This window comes from Suncus etruscus, chromosome 14 (genome assembly GCF_024139225.1).
Source record: "Suncus etruscus isolate mSunEtr1 chromosome 14, mSunEtr1.pri.cur, whole genome shotgun sequence".
Lineage (NCBI taxonomy): Eukaryota > Metazoa > Chordata > Mammalia > Eulipotyphla > Soricidae > Suncus > Suncus etruscus.
The window spans coordinates 26,079,571-26,094,617 of NC_064861.1; the positions used below are offsets into that span (position 1 = coordinate 26,079,571).

Here is a 15,047-nt window from a genome sequence, read left to right on the forward strand (position 1 = left end):
TTCTTTGCTTTGATTTGCTTTGCTTTGGGGCCCTATGCTGCAGACTCAAGGGACCACATGGGGTGCTAAGGATAGAACCTGGCCCAGCCACGAGCAGTATAAGAGCCCTACCTGCCGTACTACATCTCTCTTGCCTTTAGAATTATCTTTATCAGGGCCCGGAGAGATAGCACAGCGGTGTTTGCCTTGCAAGCAGCCGATCCAGGACCAAAGGTGGTTGGTTCGAATCCCGGAGTCCCATATGGTCCCCCGTGCCTGCCAGGAGCTATTTCTGAGCAGACAGCCAGGAGTAACCCTTGAGCAATGCCGGGTGTGACCCCAAAACCAAAAATAAATAAATAAATAGAATTATCTTTATCAAAACTAAAAGACCTGGGGCTGGAGAGATAGCATGGAGGTAAGGCGTTTGCCTTTCATGCATAAGGATGGTGGTTCGGATCCCGGCATCCCACATGGTCCCCCGAGCCTGCCAGGGTCGATTTCTGAGCATGGAGCCAGGAGTAACCTCAGAGCGCTGCCGGGTATGACCCAAAAACCAAAAAAAATAAAAAACAAACAAAAACAACAACTAGAAGACCTTTGTGATTGTGTATAACTTGTCCATGTGAAAATATGCCAAACATGTCTAGGAAATATCTTCTGCAAAAGTAGAAATTTAAATTTTGGGAACATTCACTTTAGCCTTGTAGTAAACTTTTAAAACAAGAACGTTTATAGCTAGGTTAATTGGGCATTTCACACTAATTTTACAATGTATCAAATTTCCATTTTAAAGTGTTGCAAAATTTTAATTCTAATGTTACTTTATGCCAACAATAATTTCTAAGTTAAATTTAATTTACACTTTTGATTTAAAAATTATTGGGGCCAGAGCGGTGGCACAACCCTTGTGTGTGCTAGCCTAGGAGGGACTGCATTTTGATCCCCCTGCGTCCCATATGGTCCCCAAGCCAGGGGCCATTTCTGAGTGCATAGCCAGGACTAACTAACCCCTGACCGCCGCCACCAGGTGTGACCCCCACCCCCCAAAAATGTATGTGGGGGGCCCGGAGAAATAGCACAGCGGCGTTTGCCTTGCAAGCAGCCGATCCAGGACCAAAGGTGCTTGGTTCAAATCCCAGTGTCCCATATGATCCCCCGTGCCTGCCAGGAGCTATTTCTGAGCAGACAGCCAGGAGTAACCCCTGAGCACCGCCGGTGTGGCCCAAAAACCAAAAACCAAAAAAAAAAAAAAAAAAAATGTATGTGAAGGCCAGAGCAATACACAGGTTCGATCCCCAGCATCCTATATCTCATGAGGTCATCCAAACCTGCCAGGAATAATCCAAGTGCCATTGGATATGGCCCCAAAAGAAACAAAACCTGTGTACTTCAGTGACATAATTTCATCTCATTATGGCATACCTTTTAGTGACTTTTTAAAAGCCTTAAAGAAGAAAACAAACTGCTAATTAATTTAAACAGTAATCCCCTAAGGACTTAAAGTCCCAGCTCTATTAATTTCAGTTTCATACAAAGCAATATGTAGAATTCATTTTTTTCAATAGAAAAAAAAAAGAAGAGTACTGATTTTATTTTAATGTACTCAGAAAGTCACACAAAAAATGTTTTAAGTGTTTTTGTTTTGGGGTCATACCTGACAGCTCATAATTACTCAGGGTAGGCTTGGGGGACAGTAGATTGAACCCAGATTGGCACCGTACATCCTACCCACTTTGCTATAGCTCCAGCCCCAGTGTTTTTAAGACTATATTGTTCTAATTTGTTTCATAGACCCAAAATAAACTTTTTTTTTTTGGTTTTTGGATCACACACGCCTCGGGGGTTAGCCCTGGCTCTATGCTCAGAAATCGCTCCTGGCAGGCTCAGGGGACCATATGGGATGCCAGGATTTGAACCACCAACCTTCTGCATGCTAGGCAAATGCTTTACCTCCATGCTATCTCTCCGCCCCCCCCCCCCAATAACCTTCTAACTCATGTCTCTGTCCTTTTACTAGTGATAAAGTGTTGCAAAATGTCTTCAACAGCTAAAACAGAAAACTTCCCGTTAATTTGAAGGGATTTCTAGGGACCAGGAGCAGATTGCATAGCAGGTAGGCTGAGGGTGTTTGCCTTGCACATGGCGCTCCCAGGTTGGATCCCCAACATCCCATATGGTCCCCTGAACCTGGCAGGAGTGATTTCTGAGTGCAAGAGCCAGGAGTAACTCCTGAGCACTACTGTGTGGCCCAAAAAGAACAACAAAAAAAATAAGGATTTCTAGTAGTCTTTGTAATGATTTTCTTCCTGGGCTCAAGCAAGTACTTTTACTAGCAGTGCTATCTCTCAGGCACTTCAAAGTTAGATCTTTAAGTAAAAAACAACACAACACAACACAACAAAATAAAAGAAGGGCAGTAGGGAGTGGAGAAGGTTGAGGGGATTAGGTGCTTGCCTTTGCACCTATAGGGCCCTGAGCCCTGTCCAGGTATGATTCCTGACAACAGAGACAAGCATGAAGCCTAAGCACCACTAGGAGTGATCCCAAAACAAATGCATTGTTCCTATTACTTCTGAAAACCAATTTCTAGGCCAGAGAAGTAGGGCATTTGCCTTGCACAAAACCAATCCAGGATTGATCCCTGGTACTCTATATGGCTCCCCAAATCCACCATGAGCAGTAATTCCTGAGAGCAGAGCCCTAAGCACCACTCTATGTGGCTCCAAAACAAAAATACAAAACACCAAAAAATAAAACTAATTTCTGAGAATTAAGTATTCCCAATGCAATAAAGATATCATTATGGAGTTAATATATGTATCTATTCTGCAGATGAAAGACTACAACTATTTATTTTTTACTTAAGAATTATGCATGGAGGGGCCGGGTAGGTGGCGCTGGAGGTAAGGTGTCTGCCTTGCAAGCGCTAGCCAAGGAAGGACCGCGGTTCGATCCCCCGGCATCCCATATGGTCCCCCCAAGCCAGGGGCGATTTCTGAGCACATAGCCAGGAGTAACCCCTGAGCGTCAAACGGGTGTGGCCCAAAAACCAAAAAAAAAAAAAAAAAAAGAATTATGCATGGGGCCAGAGAGATAGCATGGAGAGAAGGTGTTTGCCTTTCATGCAGAAGGACGGTGGTTCAAATCCCGGCATCCCATGTGGTCCCCTGTGCCTGCCAGGGGCGACCCAAAAACCAAAAAAAAAAAAAAAAGAATTATGCATAAGTTTATTTCTTAGTCACTTGATGATTACATGTAAAACTCATACCTCCATGGTCTTTTCCTAAACATCATAGCCCTTGGCATGGAATAAATAGTGCACTTGCCTTGTGCCAGGGTTCAATTCCAGATATCCTATATGGTCCTCAATTCTTGTCATGAGTAAACTAGTAAGCCCTATCAAGAGAAAAATTTGTATGAATTATTTCAAATCTTGATTTAAAATAAAACAAAATGGGGGCCGGGTAGGTGGCGCTGGAGGTAAGGTGTCTGCCTTGCAAGCGCTAGCCAAGGAAGGACCTCGGTTCGATCCCCCGGCGTCCCATATGGTCCCCCCAAGCCAGGGGCGATTTCTGAGCACATAGCCAGGAGTAACCCCTGAGCATCAAACGGGTGTGGCCCAAAACAAAAAACAAAAAACAAAAAAAACCAAAAAAAAAATAGGAAAAAAAAAAAAAAAAAAACAAAATGGCCAGAGCAATACCACTGTGGGTAGGGCATTTGCCTTGTAGTGGCATGTATTTGACGTCCGGCATCCAATACAGTGGTACCTTGAGCCTGCCAGAAATAACTGTGCCTCCGGTGTGGCCCAAAACCCCCAAACAAAAAACTCTAAATAATAGATATGCAGTAAAACAAAGTCAAAATAGTAAAATTTTAAAAATTCACCAATACAAATCTTTTTTTTTTTGTGGTTTTTGGGTCACACCTGGCAGTGCTCAGGGGTTATTCCTGGCTCCATGCTCAGAAATTGCTCCTGGCAGGCACGGGGGACCATATGGGACACTGGGATTCGAACGGATGACCTCCTGCATGAAAGGCAAATGCCTTACCTCCATGCTATCTCTCCAGCCCCACCAATACAAATCTTTAAAGGGCCAACTGTGGCCTCAAAACCAAAATATAATCTAACAAAATTTTCTTTCAAAACCACTGGACTTTCTCTTTTCTGTACTTTTTTTTGAGGGGGTGGGGCACATACCTGGCAGTGCTCAGGGGTTACTCCTGGCAGGCCTGGGGGACCATATGGGATGCCAGGATTCGAACTAATGTCGGCCCTGGGTCAGCTGCTTGCAAGGCAAATGCCCTACCACTGTGCTATCTCTCCAGCCCCCTTTCTTTGGACTTTTTAACAGTCACTTTTAAGCTATAAAATTTACCCCTACCTGGGGCCAGAGAGATAGCATGGAGGTAAGGTGTTTGCCTTTCATGCAGAAGGACAGTGGTTCGAATCCCAGCATCCCATATGGTCCCGTGTCTGCCTGGGGCGATTTCTGGGCATAGAGCCAGGAGTAATCCCTGAGCGCGCTTGCCAGGTGTGACCCAAAAACCAAAAATAAATAAATAAATAAAAATTTACCCCTACCCGTTTTATGGTTACATCTGACGGTGCTTAGGAGACCATATAGGGTGCTGGGGATCGAACTTAATTAGATCAGCTCTGCCCACCTGCCTGCTATACCAGTACTCTAAACTATAAAACCTTTTTGGTTTTTGGGACACACCTAGTGATGATGCTCAGGGGGTTACTACTGGTTCTGTACTAAGGAAATTAGTGCTTGGGAATATAGGACACCAGAGATTGAACCTAGGTTAGCAGTGTGCAGGCAAACTCTCTACCTCAGTACTATATAGCTCTGACTTTCTCATAAATTTTAATCAAGAACTTATGAGTTGAAAAAAATAAAGAATTTAGGGGCCGGAGAGATAGCATGGAGGTAAGGCGTTTGCCTCTCATGCAGGAGGTCATCGGTTCGAATCCCGGCGTCCCATATATGGTCCTCCCGTGCCTGCCAGGAGCAATTTCTGAGCCTGGAGCCAGGAATAACCCCTGAGCACTGCCGGGTGTGACCCAAAAACCACAAAAAAAAAAAAAAAAAAAAAAGAATTTAATAACTTTCTTTTAATTGATCTGATGAGACCTATCAGGTAACCAAAAACTAGTAAATTATAAAACTGTATTTCCTAGTAAGTATAAACAGACCAGGGGCGGGAGTCAGCAACAAGAGCAAATACATCACATCTGAGGTCCTGGGTTCCACTCTTGTTGGGTCCCTCAACCCTTCAAATTGCTAAACAACTGGTTCCAACTCTTCTACTCTAGTCTCTCCAGGCCCTTACGTAAATAGTGTTCATTCTGAACATCTGCCAGCCAATTACAGTTAGAATCTTTTATGACTTGTATGGAAAAACTTATTACTGAAAGGTATATAATAACAAATTAATTTCTGTTACTGTTTTGGGCCATACCTGGCTGTGCTTAGAGATTACTCCTGGTAGTGCTCAGTGCATTCATCCCAACTTGATAGCATGCAAGGCAAGCCCTACCTACTGTAGTCTCTATAACCCAACATATTTTAACTAAAATATGCGACAAAAACACAAAAACAGCCAATGAACCTTTATTCTTCTTGATATTCTTTTTTTTGGAGGGGGGTTCATACCCGGCAGAGCTCAGGGGCTACCCCTGGCTTTGTGCTCAGAAGTATCTCCAGGCTGGCTAACCTAGGACGGACCGCAGTCCAATCCCCCAGCGTCCCATATGGTCCCCCAAGCCAGGAGCGATTTCTGAGCACAGCCAGGTGTAACCACTGAGCGTCACCGGGTGTGGCCCAAAACCAAAAAAAAAAGTAAGTCAGGGGCCTATATGATATAGTACAGTGGGGAGGGTACTTGCTTTGCACATGGCTGACCTGGGTTCAACTGTCGGTATTGTGCATGAATATGGTGACCCAAATACCACTGAGAGTGATTCCTGAGTACAGTTGAGTGTGTAGTCAAAAATAAACAAGAAAGTATAAACATGGGGCCCGGAGAGATAGCACAGCGGTGGTTGCCTTGCAAGCAGCAGATCCAGGACCAAAGGTGGTTGGTTCGAATCCCGGTGTCCCATATGGTCCCCCGTGCCTGCCAGGAGCTATTTCTGAGCAAACAGCCAGGAGTAACCCCTGAGCACCACCGAGTGTGGCCCAAAAAAAACAAAAAAAAAAAAAAAGAAAGTAAACATGGTGGGCCAGAGCAGTGGTGCAAGTGGTAGGGCGTTTGCCTTACATGTGCTAACCTAGGACAGACCTCAGTTTGCTCCCCAGTGTCCCATATGGTCCCCCCCAAGACAGGAGCAATTTCTGAACTCACAGCCAGGAGTAACCTCTGAGTGTGGCCCCAAAACCAAAAAAAAAAAAAAACAAAAAACAAAAACACCAACAAAAACATGGGGTAGAAGAGAGTATAGAATGACTAGGGCCCTGGCCTTACGGGTGCCATCCATATCCCCATACGGTCCTTGGAGCCCTTCAAGGAGTGATTACTGAATGCAAAGCCAGAAGGACTGAGCACTGCTAATGTGGCCCCAAAACAAACAAACAAACAGGGCAAATTTGGAACCTCCAATCTTATCAAAACTCTTAGCGAGTTATAAATGTCCCCGGCTATAATGCCATTTTTATTGACTTAAAAAATCTACTAGAGGGCAAATGTGCAATTAATCATCGCAAACTGATTTTACTTTCTGATCATTCCATTTTCCTTTTCTTTGTTGGAGCAAGTATGAAATAAATTTGCTATATGCCCACCAAGAGTAAAGGCTGGAGAGTATCTGCTGACATTGGTGGTGGGATGTTTTGGAATACTATACCTGAACTATTTTTCTTTTTTGGCCACACCGGGTTCTTCGCTCAAGGATCACTCGTGGCAGGTTCAGGGTGCTGGGGTGGCCAGGTGCCAGAAATTAAACCAGCTCATCTGTGTGCAAGGCAAGAGCCCTAGCTGCTGTATTATTGCTCCAGCCTCGCCCAAAACCCATTATGAACAACTTTGGAAACCAATGTCTTAAATTAAAAAAAAAATTTTTTTTTAAATAGTAACATGGGTCGGAGCGATAGCACAGCCCGTAGGGTGTTTTCCTTGCACGAGGCCAACCCAGGTTCTATCCCCAGCATCCCATAGGGTCCCCCCACAACCTGAGCCTGCCAGGAGTAAATTGAGTGTAGAGCCAGGAGTAACTACTTAGCACTGCCAGGTGGCCCCCAAACAAAAACAAAAAACAGCTAAATGGCAACACTGTAACTTTATTTTTTCAAGTTCAATCTTTATGTTTTGATCATAAACATTTGTTTCACAACTCCTGATACATTGTCCCATCAGTACAAATTTAAGTAGAGCCCTTCTCTTTCTTGGGTCCATACCCAACAATACTCGGGTCATTTCTGGCTCTGCATTCAGGAATTACTTCTGGTGGTACTTGGGGTTCATGTGATACCTGGGACAGAACCCGGATGAACTAAATGGAAGTCAAGTTATACTATCACTTGGGCCCTCGTCCATTTTTAAACCTATTTATTGTAATTTAAAGTCAGTTATCAAATCAAAACGCGTCATTCTAAAATATATTGGGAGAACTGCCAATGATTAACTATAGAACCATTTTTTGGTGAAAGTAGGAACTACATTTACTTATAAATTTACGTAAAATTTTACCCTGGCTGTCTCATGTGTTCAAATTTAGCGATCATTCAAGGACTTGGGAGGTATTCACATAACTGCACATAAAGCTATAATGTTAAAAGCATGTAATGTTATGCGCAAGTCATAATAAACACTTCAACAGAATATCTTCCAGCGAACGCTCCTTCTTCCTAAATCTTACGTAACTAATCAGAACCGTGTTTAATTAATGTTAAATTTGCAGAAACATTCCAAAGTGGGAGAGACAGTGTTTTTCCAACAAAATAGTTTCACTGCCGGGACACACCGACGTTGGAAATTATGTCTGCGTAGCTGGGTCCGGGCCACTGGCGCTTTGAAAAATAAATGTCACTGTCCTAATTTTGTGAAAATAGCTTTATTATTATTTTTTGGATCCACTTAAGACTATTATTTCCATCACCTGGGAAGCAAACCGGTTTGACCAACTGGCTTAATTAAACCCACCCAGCACCGTCCCCCCCCCAAAAAAAAATCCAAACTCAAAACTAAGCCTTGTTGTGACGTGCATTTAAAAAACAAAACAAAACAAAACAAAAACCCACTCTCACACCAACAGTCGCGACCAACGACGGGTGAAATCGACGACTCTCGAAATCACCCGTCACCGTGGCTGGAAAATCGCAACCGATCCCCATGGGGAAAAAAATCCCCAAGGACGTGGGGGCCTCGGAACCAGCGGGGGGAGATGTCAAAGTCCCTCCAGAGAGAAAAAAAAAGGGGGGGAAGAGGCCCCTGGTGGAATCCTGAGCTGGGCAACAGAAAAGAACAACGACGCGGCGGCTCCACGGTCCTCCCATCCCATCGCAGCCCCTTTGTCTGGTTGGCAGGTCCCAACCCACTCCGGGAGCCCCTCGAGCGGCATCCACACGGGGTACGCTTGCAAGCACAGGCCGCCTCTTCCACGCACGAGCCGGGGCAACATCATCCATCCATCCATCCATCCATCCATCCATCGCAGCCGGGGGCCCCGAGCACGGCGCAGTCGTCGGGAGGGAAAAGCAGCAAGCGTTAACGTTCCATTCTTTGCGGCCATTTTTACGCCACGGGTTGGAGGTGGGGGGGTGGGGTGGGGGATCCATTGGAGAGAGGTGCGGCGGCCACGCGCGCCCCAAGCGTGGGGTGGGTATGGGAGTGTAGGGGGGCGTCTTGGGGCTGGCCTATTGGGGCGAGGAGAAGATCAAGGGCCGTGCAGGGGAAAAAGCAACCTCGCAGACCAGGCTCCCCCCAAGGAGCCTCCATTTTGAGGCTTTCTGGTGGCAGGCGCGAAGTGGGGGGAAAGGGGGCGACGGCGGGCTCGATCGCCCCAGGCGCCCTCCGGGGGGATCGTCGGGGGTGCGGGCGCTGCGTCGGGCCTCGAGCGCGGCCCCGCGTGTAACGGGCTCGTCGAGTCGTCCTGCCCCCGCCCACCCGCCGCCCGCAGCCGCCCCCGGCGCCCGGGCTGCTCCCCCCGGGCCCGGGCGTGCCGGCGCGGCGCGGCGCGTCTCCCTCCCCGGGGGCCGCCGGCTCACCTCCGCCGCGCCGCTCCACCGGGCGGCCGGCTCCTAACATGGCGGCTCCTACGCAGCGCCCGGGGAGGCCGGGCCGGGCCGGCGAGCGGGAGCGGAGCGGGACGCGCGCCTCCTCCCGCGGCCCCGGACGCCGCCGCCGCCGCCGGAGAACGCCGCCGGCCCCGGCAGGGCGCCCGGCCACGCCGCGCCACGCCACCCCACCCCGAGCGAGGCGGCCCCTGCTCACGCCTACCTGGACCCGGGGACACAGGCCAGCGGGACAGAGCGGAGCGCCGCGCTCGTCCTGCGAATGAGCGGGACGCAGAGCTTCCCACAATCCCCCGCAGCAACGGCGCCGCTCCGAGGCGAGGACGGGCGAGGCGAGGCGAGGCGAGGCGAGGGGAGGGGAGGCGGCCGCGGCGGCTGCAGCCCTAGAGCGGACCCACTCTCGCGAGACACGCGCCCCCTCCCTCCGCTCCACTCTCCTCCCCTCCTCTCCCTCCGCGGCCCGTGTCTGCGCGGCCAGGCCCCGCCCCTCGCCCGCCCGCCCGCTCGCTCGCTCGCTCGTTGTTCTCCCGGCCCGGCGCTGGCTGGCGGGTGGCGGGAAAGGCGCCGGGGGCCCTGTCCCGCCCTGCGTGTTCGAGTCCCGAAGCGCCCGGCGGCTTTTTCCGTGGCCCTAGGCCTAGACTGGACGGCGTGGAATGGAAACGACCACGCGCCGGAGGATAGAGGCGCTGATTTCCTTTGTTTTTACCCTCGGTTATTATCGTTATCGGTCATTCGGACCATTTGGATGGAAGAGGCAGAAAGGGGACACCGTTAGACACACACACACACACACACACACACACACACACACACATTTGGATAGAAGAGCCAGGAAGGGGTAACAGGAGGGAGGTACACACACACACACACACACACACACACACACACACAGCTTGGCTCCATCCCCATAGCTCCTAGGCGTGTGGCCTAGTCTTACACACACACACACCCGGCTCCATCCCTGATGCTCCTAGTCTTACACACACACACACACACACACACACACACACACACACACACACACACACACACACACACACACACACACACACCTCCATCCCTGATGCTCCATAAGATTCCCTGTGCCTGCCAGTGATTACTAAGTGCAGAGCCACAAATAATCAGCCCAGAGCACCTAGGGTTGCGGCCCCACAAAACAAAGGAGGTAGACATGAAGTAGAACATAGGGTAGTTTTTTTTTTTGTATAGCATTCCTTGGTGCTCAGACCTTAGCTACCGAATGGCTCAGGGATCATTACTGGTAAAGCTGGAAGGACCAGATGCCTGGGATAGAAACCGGGTAGGCCAAGTGCAAGGCAAGCGCCCAACTCATTGTACCATACTTCCTGTCCCTGACTGGATTTCAGATGGCAGAGGCTTCAAGAAGGATAAGTCAGAAAAGCATCGGCTGGGTAAAATAAATTTCGTCAGGCAGCAGTTTCAAGTAGATTGTGAGGCTCAGAGACACAAGAATAGTGTGTAAATGTATATTTATAAATGACAAAGCAACCAGAGTTGAAATGAACTGGAATGACAAAGGACAGAAGTGAGGAAGAACAAAAAAACTAAGAGTAGGAAGATTGGGGCAGGAGAGATAGCACAGCGGTAAGGTATTTGCCTTTTGATGCAGAAGGATGGTGTTCGAATCATGGCATCCCATATAGTCAGTCCCCGGTAAGGTATTTGCCTTTTGATGCAGAAGGATGGTGTTCGAATCATGGCATCCCATATAGTCAGTCCCCCGAGCCTGCCAGGAGAGATTTCTGAGTGAAGAGCCAGGAGTAACCCTGAGCGTTGCCAGGTGTGACCCAAAAACCAAAGGAGTAGGAAGATTTAGAAATTGCAATATTTGAAAGCTCTCATACACACCATATGGTTCACAAGCTTTCAATGCTATCAGATAAATACTATGGAGATCAAGACTAATATGGTCATCATTATTACTACTGAGTGGTTTCAAGTGGGGGACAAGTTAAAACTGAAAATGCTGGGGAGAGATAGCATAGTGGCGTTTGCCTTGCAAGCAGCCGTCCCAGGACCAAAGGTGGTTGGTTCGAATCCCGGCATCCCATATGGTCCCCTGTGCCTGCCAGGAGCTATTCCTGAGCAGATAGCCAGGAGTAACCCCTGAGTGCCGCGGGGTGTGGCCCAAAAACCAAAACTGAAGATGCTGAGTGTTTGAAAATGAAGTGGGGCTAGGTGGGGCTTGTCCCTCCCGCCCCCAGCCTGCCAAGATCGATTTCTGAGCGCAGAGCCAGAAGTAATCCCTGAAGGCCGGTGCATTGCCCCTCCCAAAAACAAGATATAAAGTGATCAATTCAGAAAAGGTTAGTCTATGAAGGATAAAAGGGCAGAGACATTTTTGCACATCTAAAATATTTACAGAAAGTCATCTTAGAAATAAATGATTAGGGGCCGGGCCGTGGCGCTGGAGGTAAGGTGCCTGCCTTGCCTGCGCTAGTCTAGGACGGACCGAGGTTCAATCCCCCGGCGTCCCATATGGTCCCCCAAGAAGCCAGGAGCAACTTCTGAGCACATAGCCAGGAGTAACCCCTGAGCGTCACAGGGTGTGGCCCAAAAACCAAAAAAAAAAAAAAAAAGAAAGAAAGAAATGATTAGCAAAAAAGAAAAATAACCCAACTAGTACCATACATCATGTACACTTCTAAAAGAATGGGATTTAAAGGAGACCTGCCTTTCAGGAGGTATGGAGAGATTGCTGAGGTTTCATTAGGTGTGGTCTAACGCAGGGGTCAGCAACCTTTAAGACAAAAGAGCCACTTGGACTCGTTTCCAAAGGAATAAAAACCTGGGAGCCGCAAAACCATCGGGATATTTAAAACAAATATAGTACTGCATATTGTTTCTTTTTTTTTTTTGTTTGTTTTTTTTTTTTTTGGAGGCCACACCTGCTGTCACTCAGGGGTTACTCCTGGCTATCTGCTCAGAAATGGCTCCTGGCAGGCACCGGGGACCATATGGGATACCAGGATTCGAATCACCTTTGGTCCTGGATGGGCTGCTTGCAAGGCAAGCTATCCTCTGTGCTATCTCTCCGGGTCCTGTATACATTTATTTATATACATTGTTTCTTATCTTAATGCTATATACAGTATCCTGCAGTTAGCTGTTGATCAGAAGATACATGGTACATGGAGATAGGGCGTTTGCCTTTCATGCAGAAGGTTGGTTTGAATACCGGCATCCCATATGGTCCCCTGAGCCTGCCAGGAGCGATTCCTGAGCACAGAGCCAGGAGTAACCCCTGAGCGCTGCCAGGTGTGACCCCCCCCAAAACAACAACAAAAAAATCCAATGTAAAATAGGGCTAGAGAGAGCACCGTGGTAGAGCGTTTGCCTTGCATTTACTGCCCAGGACGAACCTGGTTAGATCCCTGCTGTCCCATATGGTCCCAAGTCAGACGCAATTTCTTTTTTTTTTAGAAGCAATTTCTGAGCTCATAGTCAGATGTATTCCCCCCAAAAAAAAAATCCCAAAACAATGTAAAATATATTTGTGCAAATTAATAGCCAATTAAAATATTTAAGTGATACCACTCCTTGTCCCCCCACTATCAGAGTTGCGGCAAAGCTTCAAATGAGCCACATGCGGCTGTTATCAGGTGACTTCAGTTTTTTGAGGGAGTCACATCTTGCAGTGCTCAGAAATCGCACCTGGCAGGCTCAGGGACCATATGGAATGCCGGGATTTGAACCACAGGCCATCCTGGTTCAGCTGTGTGCAAGATAAAACACCCTACTGCTATACTCTCTGGCCCTGACTTCAGTTTTCTTGATAGTTTTGCATTTTTGTTTGTGGGCCACACCTGGAGACCTTTAAGAATCACTCCTAATGGTGGCTCAGAGAACCATGAGATGCAGGGGATTGAGCCCAGGTTTACTGTGTACAGGCAAATGATCTGCCCACTGTATTCTCCTTGATGTTTTTCAGTTGGTTAAGATGGCAGAGGGAAAATTTTAAATAGCTACTGTGAAAAGTAAAACTTCATTCCAGGGCCGGGAAGGTGGCGCTAGAGGTAAGGTGTCTGCCTTGCAAGCGCTAGCCAAGGAAGGACCGCGGTTCGATCCCCCGGTGTCCCATATGGTCCCCCCAAGCCAGGGGCGATTTCTGAGCGCATAGCCAGGAGTAACCCCTGAGCGTCTAACGGGTGTGGCCCAAAAACCAAAAAAAAAAAAAAAAAAACTTCATTCCAACATCTTGACTAAGAAATATTTATTTCACTTACCCATGTTTTGTTTTTCACCACACCTGGGCAATGGTCAGAGCTTGTGTGTGTGTGTGTGTGTGTGTGTGTGTGTGTGTGTGTGTGTGTGTGTGTGTGTGTGTGTGTGTGTGTGTGTGTGTGTGTGTGTGTGTGTGATACTATCACTCTAGCCCTACCTATCTATGCCTCTTGTACAACAGGTAATGTTATCTGGTATGTAGAGAAAAAGTCAAACTTTCTCAAGTATTTATTGAAGGTCAGGAGAAATGTAAAACCTATTCTGCCACATGCCATTTAAATTTTCATAATACAAGCAGGTACCATATAGCAGGGATCTCAAATTCGCGGTCCGAGGGCTGTTTGCGGCCCTCCTTACAACATTTTGTGGCCCGTGGCCAGCCTTCAAATATCCCAGTATTCGCGATTATTCACTTTACCGAATAATCGCAATAAAAATCGCATTAGTAAGAAAAAATCGCATTAAACATTCGCATACCCCAAGCAGTTCTGTTGGGGTATGCAAATGTTTGATGCGATTTTTTTTCTTACTAATGCGATTTTTTACTGCAAATATTCGGTAAGCGAAATCCCTTATGCGGCCCTGCCTCACCCCGACTTTGCCTCCTGCAGCCCCCAGGTAAATTGAGTTTGAGACCCCTGCCATATAGTATACAAAAGCCTATTTTACAAAGGTGGAATAACCTTCGACAAATGACAAATTAGGCAAATCAACAGTTCTTTTTTTTTTTTTTTTTTTTTTTTTAGTTTTTGGGTCACATCTGGCAGTGGTCGGGGATTACCGGTACTCCTAGTTCTGAGGCTCAGGGATGCAAGGGATTGAACCTGGGTCTATCCCAGGTCAGGCTGTGTTCAAGGCAAACACCCTACTACTGTGCTATCTCTCCAGCCCAAATCAACATTTCTTGAAGGAGCGAGGCCGAGTCCATGTGGGCTTGGCTATGATCAGATGAATTAAAAGTCATCATATGGAGCTGGAGTGGTGGCACAAGCAATAAAGCGTTTGCCTTGCCCTAGATAGCCTAGGACAGACCACAGTTCCATCCCCCGGCATCCCATACGGTCCCCCAAGCTAGGAGCGATTTCTGAGCACAAAGTCAGGAGTAACCCGAGAGTAACCACCACAGACAGTGATCTGTGGCACAAAAGCAAAAAAAAAAAAAAAAAAAGTTAGGTTATTTGGACCAGGTGTAAAGGGTGCACTATAGATGGGAGAAGCCACAATCAAGAATTTTGCTCAGTCTGAAGATAATGTATAGTAGGTAAGGCTAAAATCCCCAGCACTACATGCTTCCCTAAGAATCGCCAGGAGTGATTCCGAATCAGAAATTAAATCCTGAGTACCAATGAGCATAGCAACAAATGGTCCCCTGTGCCTGCCAGGGGCGATTTCTGAGCATGGGGCTGGGAGTAATCCAAGCACTGCTGGGTGACCCAAAAACCAAAATAAATAAATAAATAAATAAATAAAACAAATTGTTAAAACCAGTGGCATGAAGGAGAATAGTTTTTAATAAGTAATACGGAATACTGAAACCTTTATTTACCTACATAGAAAATTATTTGTTTTTTTGGGTCATAC

The 15,047-nt window shown here is 47.3% G+C and overlaps 1 protein-coding gene across 1 annotated transcript in view; it reads right to left on the minus strand.

Annotated features, from left to right (window-relative positions):
* MATR3 (matrin 3) overlaps window positions 1–9,610 on the minus strand; it is a 42,832-nt gene extending 33,222 nt beyond the window's left edge. The window contains exon 1 of the mRNA XM_049786000.1: window positions 9,427–9,610. The gene's annotated coding sequence lies outside the window, so the exon portion shown is untranslated. The remainder of the gene's footprint in view (window positions 1–9,426) is intronic.
* Between the last annotated feature and the right edge of the window lie 5,437 nt (window positions 9,611–15,047).